The 13667-nt window shown below is 43.6% G+C and overlaps 1 long non-coding RNA gene across 1 annotated transcript in view; it reads left to right on the top strand.

Annotated features, from left to right (window-relative positions):
* Positions 1–869: 869 nt before the first annotated feature.
* LOC123612167 (uncharacterized) overlaps positions 870–13667 on the top strand; it is a 91894-nt gene continuing 79096 nt past the window's right edge. Inside the window, exons 1-3 of the long non-coding RNA XR_012504585.1 lie at positions 870–1119; positions 1893–1994; positions 3256–3357. This is a non-coding gene — a long non-coding RNA (uncharacterized LOC123612167). The remainder of the gene's footprint in view (positions 1120–1892; positions 1995–3255; positions 3358–13667) is intronic.

Raw genomic sequence — 13667 nt, 5'->3', positions numbered from 1 at the left:
AGAAAAAGGATCCATTTTCCTACATAACCACATTTAATAATTTCCATGAAATTGACATTTTTGAACTATGGCAAAAAGCCAAATTAAAACTTTCGGGTTCCTAAAGCCCTAAAATCTGAACTCATTTTCTTAAGCAAGACCTACAATACACTTTAAAACGAATCCAATTAATGTAATTACAGAGGGCTTAAATAACGCATACACGCTGGATCTGTTTCTGTAAAACATAGCTGTTCTGTTATTTATATTTTGCTATTTTTAAAAATTAGAGATGTGGCCATACATATCAAGGAACTTTTTAAAAAGAGTGAATCTGTTGTCTTCTGCATCATTAAACTGAAAAAAAAAAAAAGCCCCCACAACCAGTTAGCGTGGACATCTTATAGTCATGCTTCTGAATATCGCTGCGGTGGTAACACGGGAAGCAGCACATCCAGGTATTTCATGTAACAGAAACAAGGCACAGGCAGCAACTTGTATCCCGTGGCAGTTGACATGCTAATTTCTTCGCCTCCTCTCTCCGGCACGCTCCACCCCGCTTCACCAACCCCCTTCCTCCCCCCCCACCACCCCAGACACGAGGCACCCTCGGGGCCGTGGAAGGTGCCTTGCGGGGAGTGAAGAGGTACCGGAAGAGCGAGGGCAGAGCGCCTGGTACCCACACCCTTGGCGGCGGGGCGAGTGCGGGCGGCCGCCGCCGGCCGGGGGAGAGGGGAGCGGGTTAGGAGCGCGGGGTGGAGGCGGAACCCCTCCACCCTTCTCCGCCGCGGACTGGGGATCTGCGGCACGAGGCGCGGGGCCCACGGCCCCCCTGGCAGGGCCCGGGCGAGGATGGGGGTGGGGGGGGAGGACGAGGGGCGGAGCGCAGCGCGGCGCAGCGCGGGGCGGCGGGAAAGGGGCGGGGAGGACAGCTCAGGCTCCGGCGGGCAGAGGGACGGTGGCAGAACCTGCGGGCTAGGTGGGAGGCTCACCCTCGGGGAGGAAGGGAAGCAAGGAGCGCCGCCGCGGAGGAGCGAGGAGCCGCTGGGAGGCCGGGGGTCGGGCCGCCGCCGCCTCCTCCTGCAGCCGAGACAGCGCAGCCGGCGGGCGCACCAGCCGCAACGGCTACCCTGCGCGCAGGTGGGCACCCTCGAGCTCGGCGCTCGGTCCCCTCCCGGGCCGCCGCGAGCCGGATTCCATCCCTTCCAGGCCACTGAGCTCGGGGACGAGGGCTGGCCAGGTTCGGGGGCCGGAGGACGGCGCACGGCCCCTGAGTGTGCACGCTTATGCGCGCGCGCTGTGCTAGGTGGGGAAGAGGTGCCGAAAAGCTGCCTCCCTCGGGATTCACTCCCTCGGGGCTCCCTGTCTCCACCCCAACCCCCTTCGGACGAGCTGACCACCCGAGCGGCTTGGGAGGACTGCGCCTCCCCCTACCCTCGCCTGCAGTCTCGGTGGTGTGTGCGGTTCGCCCCCCTTTTCGCGATCCCCACCCAGCCACCATCAGGACGCCCCTGCTCCGGGCCCGCGGGACTGTAGGAACCTTGGGGGCGGGGGAGAGTGGTGGCAGGACCAGCCGGGGCGTGTGCGGGGAAGGCAGGAGTTGCTCGAGTGTTGTCTGCCGGGGCGGGTGCCTGAGTCCGCGCGCTCCCCTCGCGCTTTCAGGGCCAGAGGTGGTGGTGTTGGGGGGGAAGGGGGGCGGGAAATGGGTTTGCTGAACTTATCTCCGGAGGCTGACTGCATACACGCACTTGGCGCCTTGTGCACGTTTGGACCAGGGCTTAATGGAGGCACGTGGGAGCAGGATTGGTCGCTGGCGGGCCCCCAAAAGAGCCTCTTGGGATGGCCCAGCGCGCGTTTGGGGTTGGGAAGGAAGGGAGAGGGAGAGTGTGAGTGTGTGTGAATGTCCGTCCTAGGGAGGCGGAGGAGGAGAGTGGCTCAAGGAGACTTCATTTTCCTGGATTTGCTGCAGTTCCTTAAACCCAACCAGGCTTTCGGGGCGTTAAAGTAAATTACTGGTAAGTGGGGACGGGTCCCTGGTGGGGCTAAAACGGCCCCCGGGTTGGTAGGCCTGCTGGCTGGGTGGCTTCTGGCCCTACCTCGCCTAGGGGGTGGGGGTGGGGGGTAGGGGGTGCTGCGTGTTGTTTTTGGCTTAAGGTGCTGGAGCTGGGACACTCGTCCTGGGTAGACTGTGGGACTAGGAGGAGGCAAAAAGCTGTGCGGTGCTGTCTGTTACTCTCAATTAACTCTGAAATCTCAGTGTCTGTCTGTCTCTGTTTCTTCCTCTTTCTCTCTCTCTCTCTCTCACACACACACACAACACCCTGGCGTAGTCTGCTTGTCTGTCTGTCTCTGTCTCTCACTCACATCCACACCGCACCACACACACCCTGGTTTGATCTGTTATTCTAAATTAACTCTAGAATCTCAGTGTGTGTGTGTGTGTGTGTGTGTGTGTGTGTGTGTGTGTGTCTGTCTGTCTGTCTGTCTGTCTCTCCTCCCCTCTCCACACATCCCTCTCATCTCATGGCTGCTTTGACTGATAGTTTTTGCTCATAGATTTTTATTCATCTACGTTTAAAATTTTTTTTTAAGATGGAGGTACTGGGAATTGAACCCAGGACCTCACACATGCTAAGCATGAGCTCTACCACTGAGCTCTACCCTCCCCCATTTTTTTTTAAGATAAAATACCTACCCGTATTAAAATCTGTGGGGTGTCAGAAAGACCTTTCAGCACTCACCCACATTCAAATCAAGAATAGGGCCTTATGATGACAATGCCCCACCTAATTGCTGTTTAGATTGGACAAAGCTCTAATTGGTGTTAGCATTAATATTATTTTAAATAGACATTTTACTACCATGTGAGAAAGTCATCTTTGCCTAGATCTTTCCCTCTTTTTGTCTTTGCAGCAATTTACAGAATTCTTAATTACCCGATTAACAAAATGGTCAAGTTGTCTTCTAATTTTAAAGGAAGGGTCTTGAAATGCGTTGTAGGTTGGCGTGAAAATGGTTCTGTGACTCCGTCTCTTTAATGACCTGATCAGAGTGGTGTTGATCTGAGACTTATGTATGGTTCAATTTCTAGATAATTTTATCAAACCGTTGCGGGAGAGGGACACCTCACCAGTTTTCCACACAGAGGAGAAGGAACACTTTGATCTCTTGGAGCAAATATTTTGCCACTTTGCCTCCAATTGTCCCTGTCAGATGCCTAGGAAAGATGCGTGGTTGATGAATAATACATGGCTTATTTCGCTTTTACGTCTACAGGTGGCAGTGTAGAAGCCAAGACGGGAGCTTCCAGAAGTGGTTTCCGAAAAATAAGAGTGAATATACCGGAGTAAGCAAGCACAGGGGTCTGAAAAACCACAGGTATGTAGAGCAATTAATCCATCTAACCGGCTTTATAATGATTGCATTCCAGAATCTTGACATTTACATAGACTTTTATGAAGTATAATGTATCTTGAGGTCTTCTCAAAGGAGAAAACAAGTGTATTTTATTTCAGACAGTGTATTTAAATACAAATACTGCTTGTTATTAAACTGCATTACTTTTGACTGCTCAAAAACAGAGGTGCCCATGTGCCTTTGCATTTAACCCGTTGTTTCTTGGTCTCTGCTTTTAAAGACACTTCCCCGGAAACTGTATAAAACTGCCAGTTTTATTGTTCTGAATAAATTACTTTGGGACACTGTTACCAAAAATCACCGGGTTGAGCCAGCAGAATGGTATTTGCTTTTTCCAAAAACGGTGTCTCACTGTTGACTGCACATCTCACTTATCAGAATACCGATGCATTAGGCGGCCTCTTTTAAATCAGCCCTTCTGTTTTTAATGCATTTTGTCATTCTTCCCTACCTTGCTGCTTTTCCAAGCCCAGCGTATTAGAGATACCTTCCTAATTCGCCCCCTTGACTCAGCTAACGGCGGGGTTAATATGGGATCAAAGATAATCAAGGTCTCAATCTCAGAAAGTTTTTCCTTGTGACGCAATTCAAAAGAATCTGCCTTGGGTCATCATTAAATGACAAAGTTTGGCCTATTAAGACTCTTTTTCACCCACTGGCTAGCATACTATTATGGATGGTAAAAGAAGCCAGAGCAGAGGTCAGAGTTCACCTTTGTGGATTTTTATTTTCTTTCCTTAAATTTGTGGGCCAGAGCTAATGGTGCCTTTTTTTTCACAGGGAAACTAAAGTTACTATGATGGTGGTTGTGCATGGGCGGCGGGGATCAAAATGGCAGTTACGAGAATGAAGCTTTCTCTTTCCTGGGGTGGAGGGGGTGTATGCCTTCATGCATTGGCAGAACGTGGTGATACCTTGTGATTTTTTTGACATTCTGCCTTTACAGCTGTGGAGGGGTTTGTTTAGCCCCTGCCAGTGAGAGTGTCAAACAAATCAGATACTGTTCTTGACGCTTAACATAAAGATCAAATGGGACACTTTACCAATAGAAAGCACACTGGGGGCTCTAAAGGCTGAAAGGTTGTTTACTGGAAAGATCGCATGGAGATGGAGTGGCTTCAGGAAAGCCCACAGACCTTTAGGAACACGGAAATTTGCACTGTGTGGGATTTGAATTCATTCTCTGACTCAGTAAACTGGGCAGTAACTCGTCCTCGCCCCATGGGTCTAAGAGGAGTAGGGTCTAATCCAAGTTAGAAAGAAAAAGCACAACGTTGAGATTTTATTCCTTTTTGGAATTAGAGCATTCTCATAATAGAGACACCAGGTGCTTTAGAGATGTTTTATTTTATTTTTGAGATATAACATATACACAATAAAGTGTACAAAATGCAATCATCTAAAGTGTACTGCTCAATGAATTTTTACATGTGTATATACCCATGGGACCCCTACCCAAGTCAAGATAGAGAACATTTCCAAGCACCCCAGAAGATTTCTTCCTCTTTCCCCTTCTGGTCAGTTTTCATCCCACTGCCAAGCTGAAGGCAACCACATTGTGATTTTGTTTTCACATTGTGATTTTTACAAACTCCAGCCACTAGTTTAATCTGCTGTTAACCCCCATATAAATAATATCACATGGAAGGGACTCTTGTGTGTGTGTGTGTCTTTTTTTACAGAACATAATGTCTTTGAGATTCATCCATGTTATGCGTATTTGTAGTTCATTCTCGCCTATTGTTGAGTAGTAATTCCATTGTATGGACATACCACAATGTGTTTAACCATTCTGTTGGTTTGTTGGATTATTTCCAGTGTTTGGCTAAAATGAGTAAAGCATCTATGAGTATTCTTGTGGCTTTTGGTGCACACACTTACTTCTTTTGAGCATATACCTAGGAATGGAATTGCCTGCTCACAGAGAAGGCTTATATTTAGCTTTAATAGATACTGCCAAACAGTTTTCCAAGGTGGTTGTAACAATTTAAATTCCGCCGGTAGCGTACCAGAGTTCCAGTTGCTCCACATTTTCACTAACACTTAGTTTTGCCAGTCTTTTGTAATTTTAGCTATTTTTGTGGGGGCATAGTGCTACCTCCTTGTGGGTCTTAAAACTTTTTAAAAATTTAAAATTGTGGCAAAATAGACGTAACGTAAATTTACCATTGTAAAACTGTTCCCATTGAACAATCACTCTCCATTATCTCTTCCCCCAGCCTCTGGCGACCACCATTTCACTTTCTATCTATAAATTTGACTACTTTAAGTTCCTCATATGGGTAGGATCATAGAATATTTGTTCTTTGATAAATAGTTTATTTCACATAGCATAATATCCTTAAGATTCATTCATGTTGTAGCATGTGTCAATTTCTTTTCTTTTTAAGGCTAAATAACATTCCATTGCATGACTCTACACCACATTCTGTTATTCCATTTGTCTGTCGGCAGACACTTGGGTCGCTGCTGACTTTTGGCTATTGTGAATAATGCTGCTAAGAACATGGGTGTACAGATATTTCTCTGAGACCCTGCTTTTATTTTGGGGGTACATACCTAGCAGTGGAATTGCTGGATCACATGGTAATTCTATTGCAATTTTTTAAGGACCCACCATACTGTTTTCCATAGCCACTGCACCATCTTGCATTCCCAAGAACGTACAAAGGTTTCAGTTTCTCCACACCCTTTCCAATGCTTGTTATGTTCTGTTTTTTGGGGTTTTTTTGTTTTTGTTTCTTTGATGGTAGCCATCCTAATGGGTGCGAGATGGTCCTTATGGTCCTACTTCATGTTTCCTGGTGAGTAATGTTGTTAAATGCCATTTCAGTTACTTCTTGGCATTTGGATACCTTTTGGTGAAATTCCTGTTAAAATCTTTTGTCTTTTTCTTCGTTCTTTGTCAGAAGATACAAGATACTTCTTGTATCTTCTGCACATGAGTCCTTTGTTGGATGTACGTATTGTGGATTTTCTCTCCCAATCTGGCTTGTCTTCTCATTGTCTTCATGGTATTTTTTTTTTTGATGATTTTTAATAATCCATTTTTTTTCTATGGCTATTGCTTTTTGTGTTCTATGCATGAAATCTTTGACCCCTTTGGGGTTATTTTTTTTAAAAAAAAAACCTTCCCTTTTAGTTAACTGAGAATATATAAAGGCAATCAGTTTGGATGCAGGAAATTAACCAGAAGTGTATTTCCAAAAAAGCACCCTAAAAATGAAAGTTAGTGATGTTCTTTGCTGCAGCAGGTGCCAGGAGGGGTTTGGAAAAAAGTGTGTTTTTCAATAAAATACATGGACACAGATGCTCTGACTCAAGTGGCTCCTGTTGCCTTCTCCTCCCCCCAGTTATGACCTCAGGGTCCCCCTAAAGTGGGAGGAACCCTAGGGAAGAGCTCGGTGGATGATGACTTGGCCAGAGGAAAGAATGTGGCAAAATGGATGGTCTCCAGTTTTTCCTTAATTGTCATCCAGACTTTCTGAATGATCCTTCTCTGCCTCTCTTCCATCCCCAAAGGAGGGCTGACCCTTGTTTGTTGCTACTTCTTTCCTTTGCCTCTGAAATATCTGCTGCTTTCTCGTCTCCATCTGCATCTTTCCCCTGAATGCCTCGTGTCCACGTTCCCTCTTGTCTTGAGCTGTCCCTCTCCCCCTGCCCTGTGTCCTGAAGACTCCCCAGGTCTTAGATCTCCTGCTCCCACCACCCATCCCTCAATGCAAGGTCCAGGTCGTGTTCTTACTTGCCTCTTAATCATCTCCCACTAGATACCCCGGCAACTTTATAAAAGATATCCATTTTTTCCTTTCCAGTCTGCTGTTCTGCTGTTACGCCTTCATTAATATATTTGCTATTCATCTAGGATCCCAAAGTAGAAATCTTGGCACTGCCCCCGATCCTCCCACGCAACTTCTATCACCCTTATAGCCCAGATTTAGTTGGTTGTCAAGGCTGCTGGGTCCTTCTTCTGTCTCTGAAACATCATTCAAAGGCATCTTCTCTTCTCTATATTTGCTACCTCGTGGTTCAGGTCCCCCATGGGCTTGTAATAATAGCCTCCCAATTGATCTCCCCGATTCTTCCTCTCGCCTCTAATCCTCCACCTGTCCTCAGCTTTCTTTTCCTAAAAGACAGATTTAATCATGTCATTTCCTCCTAAAAAATGATTTGTAGCTCTGCACGCCCCCGAGAGGCATTCAAATCCCGTCACCTGATTTACAGTATGACACCCTTCATTATTTGCCTTCAACCTGCTTCTCCGGCTCTGTCATCGGCCGTTTCCTCCCGGCAAGCCATCTGTCTTAAACTGTTTTCCATTCCTAGAACATTCCTTGAGTTCTTTCCTGCGTCTGTGCTTTGGCACACACCGCTGCTTCTACTTCAATGTCTGTTCCTGTCCACTGGTGACTTCCCAGTTTTTTCCCTTTAAAGCCAGCTCACACGTGACCTCGTCTTTCGAGCGAGCCTTCTTTTCCTCGAAGTCGACCCTGTTATTCTTACTTCCTTTGGTGCAGTTAGAGGCATGATTCCGTAATTGCAGGCACTAGCGCATATTAATCCTTATACCCCCAGAACACTGCCGCGGATATGGAAGGCATTTAACAAATGTTCACTGAATAAATAATTCATGAAGAAGCTTAACAAAGCACCGCAATATTGGTTCGGTTAGTGGTTTAAAACAACCAGCATTTAGTTCGCTCTTGACTCTGTGGGTTGGCAGTTTGGACAGGACTCAGCTGGGCACTTCTTTGGATCTGGGCACGTTTTTTTTTTTTTTGCTGGGTGAGTTGGGGGCTGGCTCCTCCGGGGTGGCCTCAGCTCCTCTCCACCTGATTTCTCAGCTTTAACCAGGCTAGCCTGGACTTGTTAACACTGTGGGTGGCAGGGTTCTAAGCGAGTGTGGAGGCATGCAGGACTTCTTGAGGGCTAGGTTTGCAACGGGTACCAGGTTACTTCCTCTGAATTCTCTTATCCCAAACAAGTCACAAAGCCACCCCTGATTCAGGAGGTGGGGAAATAGATTCCCTCTCCTGAAGGGAGGAGCTGCAGTCATGTCGCAAGGAGCAGAGAGAGAGAGAGAGAGAGAGAGAGAGAGAGATGGAGAGAGAGAGAGATTAATTACAGCCATTTTTACACTTAGCTAGGAACAGGAATATGAGATTAGATGAGGCTTGGGCCAGAGGGCTGCTTCCACTTGGGTCACCAGCAGGGAGAACAAAACTTGACCCTGACTAATGGCGTCGACTGTTTGCATCTAAGAGGAGCCCCAACCAAGATAGCCCCGTGGTTCTTAGCATCCTCCATCGGCGCTCCTCTCAAGTCCTCTCTCCTTGTCCTTTTATCCAAAGTTTATTTGAGACAGTCCCAGTTTCCTTTGGCGTTGATGAAGTACCATTGGTGCTGTGGGCTGTCTTCTGCTGTATATACCCTCGGGCCCTGGGGACCTCCTCGTTACGGAGCACCCTTGAGAATTTGCCATGGATTTGTCTCTAGCATCTGATTTAAGAGGCATTTTTGGAAGAGGAGAATGTCACGAAGTGAAAACAGATCTAATTGATCGGGGCTGTGCATCTGTGTTCTCCGTTACCACGTGAGAAATTTGAAGCTGTCCTCCTACTGAGAAATAGCAGTAGTTTACCCAGTCTTCGTGTTTGTGTGCTTTTCCAGCTGTTACAAACTCTTCAGAATGGACACATGAATCTAAATGTTTCTGATCTACTACCTATTGAAGAATCCTATAGAAGGAAGAGAGCACATTAGGAAGAAGCATCCTTACTCTATACAAGGAGGAGCCTAGCTGCAATATACATGAAGTGTACACTAGTAAATAGTCTTAGTAAAGCATGAGCGAGGCCAGTTTTCCAGAGATAATATAGTAACCATGGGTAGGTATGAGTTTGTCCAGAACTTGGTTTTAGTACACATCTGTATGTTTCAGGAGAGCTGGTTGAAGGAGTTTAAGAAAACAGATAAAAATTTTACATCATTCGAGCTTATTTCTACTAATCCTAGAGATACAGATGAACTGATAGGCAGCCAAAAAGCCTAAAAGAATAGAAGGCACTTAAAGGGCCTTAAGACCCCTAAAGACCCCTTATGACGTCTCTCACGTGTTTTCCTCCTGCTCTGCACCACTCCTAGATCGGCCATTGACACAGTTTAGAGGCATGAAAAATCCACAACTCAAGTAAGCCTCTGTCTACATAACAGATGTGCTACTATTTATGGGCGAAAATAGAACTTTCACTTGTGATAAAAATATCTTCTTGGAGCTTTTTCTTATGAGATGTTTTTCCTTTTGTTTTTTAGAGAACAAAAGATGTAGTTCTTATCTCACTTACTGTACCCTATTTATCGATCAGTTTCTTATTAAATCTCTGGATTGCATGTGCAGTTTATTTAACATGACAACATAAATTCAAGTGGCCACAGTGAAATGTTTTCAGAAGGCCACGACAATTTTGAGTTAGAAAATCAATATTTTTTTCTCTGTTAAAAATTTATCAAATCAAGGAATTTTAGCAGCTTGCAATAGGGTGCTGATTGAGATAGCATTTATAGGTTAACTTGTGCTTTGTTTTTCTAAAAGAGCTAGTTTGATATTATAGACAACATTGTAAAACATTTTATGTATTATATTCCCAACATGTTGCGTAATGTGTATATTTACTAATGTATAAATACATCTATACTATGTGGAGAGAGAAACATTGCTGCTCTGGTTCCCAGCAGGCTTCTAAATAGCCATGGGGCTGGACTCATCATTCTTACTGCTCTGGGCTTCAGTTATGTCATCTCTAACATAAGGGTTGGACTATTTATCTTTAAAGTCCCATCTTATTCTGACAACCCATCAGTCTTAAAGCTGTGGTTGTGTTTTTTTCCCCCTAATTTTATTAGCCTCTAAAAACTATTATTGCGATTAAAATTGTTTGATTGTATAAAATGTAGAATTACATGATTATAAGTAAGGTTAATGAAAGGCGATCAGTGGCTAGGTGGAAACCAGGATGCACTGATCCATCATAGTATATTCTGATTTATGTCATTGTAGAATTTTATCGTATTGGGTCAAGAGCAGAGTGACTATAATCTTAATAAAGAGTGTAAACTTAATGTTGAGTGGAGTGCCTACCCCTACACTGACCTCTTTATTCTCATCTTTTCAAGAATAGGAAGGCTAAGTTTGTACTAGACTAAGTTTGGGGGCTGCTATGTGACTTCCTCAGTGCTTGCCAAGTTTTTGTACTAAGCATGTGACATTGACTAATCCAGGTATGGTGTTCCTTATATTCATCCTGTTTTGGTCTGCCGACCTTGAATTTGAAGGTTGATGTCTTTCATCAGTATTGGAAAATTCTCAGCCATTGGCTCTTCAGATATTGCTTTTGTCCTCTTCTGTCCTCACTTCCCTCTGGCTCTCCAATCACATAATCATATTTCTTAGGATCTGTTCTTTTTTGTTTTTCTTTTCTATTTGAGTTTTAATGTGGATATTTTCCCTTAACCTTTCTTTTGGAATTATTTATTGATTTGTTTATTTTGATTGAAGTATAGTTAGCTTACACTGTTGTGTCAGTTTCTGGTGTACAGCATCATGTTTCAGTCATACATATACATACATATATTCCTTTTCATATTCTTTTTCATTAAAGCTTACTATGAGATATTGAATATAGTTCCCTGAGCTATACAGTAGAAACTTGTTGTTTATTCCATCAACCTTTATCTTTAAGTTTATGAATCCTGTCTTTTGCTGTCTCTAGTCTGGTATTGAACCCATCCGGTGAGTTAATATCAGACACTGTGTTTTTCTTAATTTCAGATACTTAATTTTTCTAGGCTGCCCATTTGATTTTTTTATATCGATTCTAATTCTCTTTTGAAATTCTCCATCTTTTCATCCATTTCCTTCCTTTTTAACCAGATAATCATTTAGTTTAAAGGTCTTGTATACTGAATCCAATAATCTGAATCTTCTGTGAGCCTGCATCTGTTGTATTTTTTTTCCTTTTGAATATTGGTTACATTTACTTGCAGCTTTTCTCATGTCTTAAGAATTTTTTAATTTTGTGCCAGACACAGTGGGTGAAAGGATCTTACTAGTTCTAGGTTACATCTTCCTCCAGAGACGATTTCCTTATTTTCCTCTGTTAGATAAATAACAGTGAGGTGCTGATCACCTTCACTCCATCAGAAATTGAATGTACAGGTTGCAAGTGTCTTTCTTTTTTTTTTCCTCCTGGACTTTTGATTGAAACCTTAGAGGATCTTTGTCTTCTTAGTGCTGAAAGACCGTGGGAGATTAAATTTTCCCCTTTGGCAGTCTTGGGCTTAGTCTCCTGTCCCCTTAATTTCAAATTCTTATGATTGTCTCAAGGAGAAAGCTGGTTATGTATTTGAGGCCACACTCCTACGTTGATAAAAACTTCATCTCCGATGCCCTGTGAAACTGGAGACTTCACTCTGGCTTTTTAGAAACCTTCAGCCTTAATAGCTCAGCTTCCCTCTCCCAGCTCCAGAACGGAACGAATGGCAGTATTTTCCATCTGTCACACTGGCTTTCGCATGTTCATCCAAAAGCTTTGCTGGTTTCTTTGCCTCAGTAGAAATCCTTTCTCCTGGTTAAGTCTCATCCATATGAGCCCAAAGTTCCCACAGGAAGATCAGTGATTATCTGCTCACCTCAGAAGGGCTCCCTTCATTTATTATTCTTTTTTAAAATATTTTTGTATTTTTAAAAAAAAATTTTATTGAAGTGTGGTTGATTTACAATGTTAGTTTCAAGTGTACAATTATATATATACACACACAAACATATATATACATATATTCTCAGATTCTTTTCCATTATCGATTACTACAAGAAATTGAATATAGCTCCCTGTGCTATACAGTAGGTCCTTGTTGTTTATCTGCTTTATATATAGTAATGTTTATCTGTTAATCCCAAGTGCCTAATTGATCCCTCTCCTCTTTCCCCTTTGGTAACCATAGTTTATTTTCTGTGTCTGTCTATTTCTGGTTTGTAAATAACATTTTTATCTTTTTTGGAGTCCTTTATGGTCTAATGGAAGACTCATCCTTTTTTTTTTCTCCCTGCATGAAACATATAAAATGGGGTCTGCAATTTCAGAATGCATCATTTTCACGTCCTCATCTATTCTGCTCATGAGGTCTTCTGTTTAAACGTGAAACATTTTTCAGCTTCGTGATAAAAGTAATTTTGGTAGCAAGCACCTGCTGACTCATTCCAATCCTTCCAAAGGAGGCAAATGGGAATATATTAAACAATATGGTCCCCTTCAAAATAATTCCATTGCATTTGTTCAGTTTTTTCAGCTTTAATTTGTCTAGAAACCTTTTTGTAGGTAGAAGATGGTAATGGAGGTAGTTTCAGTTGATTTCAAGCTCTCTCAGATGGATTCCTTCTTGGATACATTTTCTTCTATTTTGTGTTAAAATGAGGCACGACTGTCATTACAGACCCTCCCGTTCGTGAGACGAATTTGCTGCAAAGAATTCTAGTACCATGAATAGGCAGCATCCATATGGTTTGCACATGTTAAAGGAGAAAAAGAGCCCCTCAAATGATTGAAATTGGAACCATTTCATTGTTAGGGAGCAGTTGTGTTGCTGACTTTTCTCTGAAGCTGTGTGAGACATGGCTGGTGCTGAGAGCCCTGGGGCTAGTGGGAGCCCTGAGATCTAGTGTGAGCTCTGCCTGCCACAAGTCATTTGTCCCAAGAGACGCCTGTGTTCTCATCCTGAGGATGAGGATCTTGCCCTTTGGCTTCCAGTCGTTCCCCACTTGGAAATTAAGATTGTACTTGCATTTCAGTAAACTATATTGCAGGATCAATGAAAAGAATACGGCTATGCCAATTTCTTTTGACTCATGGATTTTCTGTTTGCGACACCAAAAGCTATGTGTCTCTCTCTAAGAAACAATAAAAAAAAATAGTACCTTTGAGTTGTGAGTGCCTAGATTCAAATCCCAGGTTTATCGTTCATCTGCTTGGGGGCCTCGGGCACATCTTCAATGTCTATAAGCCTCAGTTTTCTCAACCGGAAAATGGGTAGAATAGGAGAGCAGCCTTACCTATTTCTCAGGGCTGTTGTGATGATTGACTAAAACTTCACTTCATGTGTGAAGGCTCTTTATAAACACTAAGGAGCTGTAAAAACGTCCATTATCATTAGGACTGGAATGACACCTTGTCAGCAGTAACCATCTGTTTGTTGTGGCTGTCACTGTCAGAAGTGAG

The sequence above is a fragment of the Camelus bactrianus genome, chromosome X, assembly GCF_048773025.1.
Source record: "Camelus bactrianus isolate YW-2024 breed Bactrian camel chromosome X, ASM4877302v1, whole genome shotgun sequence".
Lineage (NCBI taxonomy): Eukaryota > Metazoa > Chordata > Mammalia > Artiodactyla > Camelidae > Camelus > Camelus bactrianus.
This window is presented reverse-complemented; position numbering and strand designations above follow the sequence as displayed.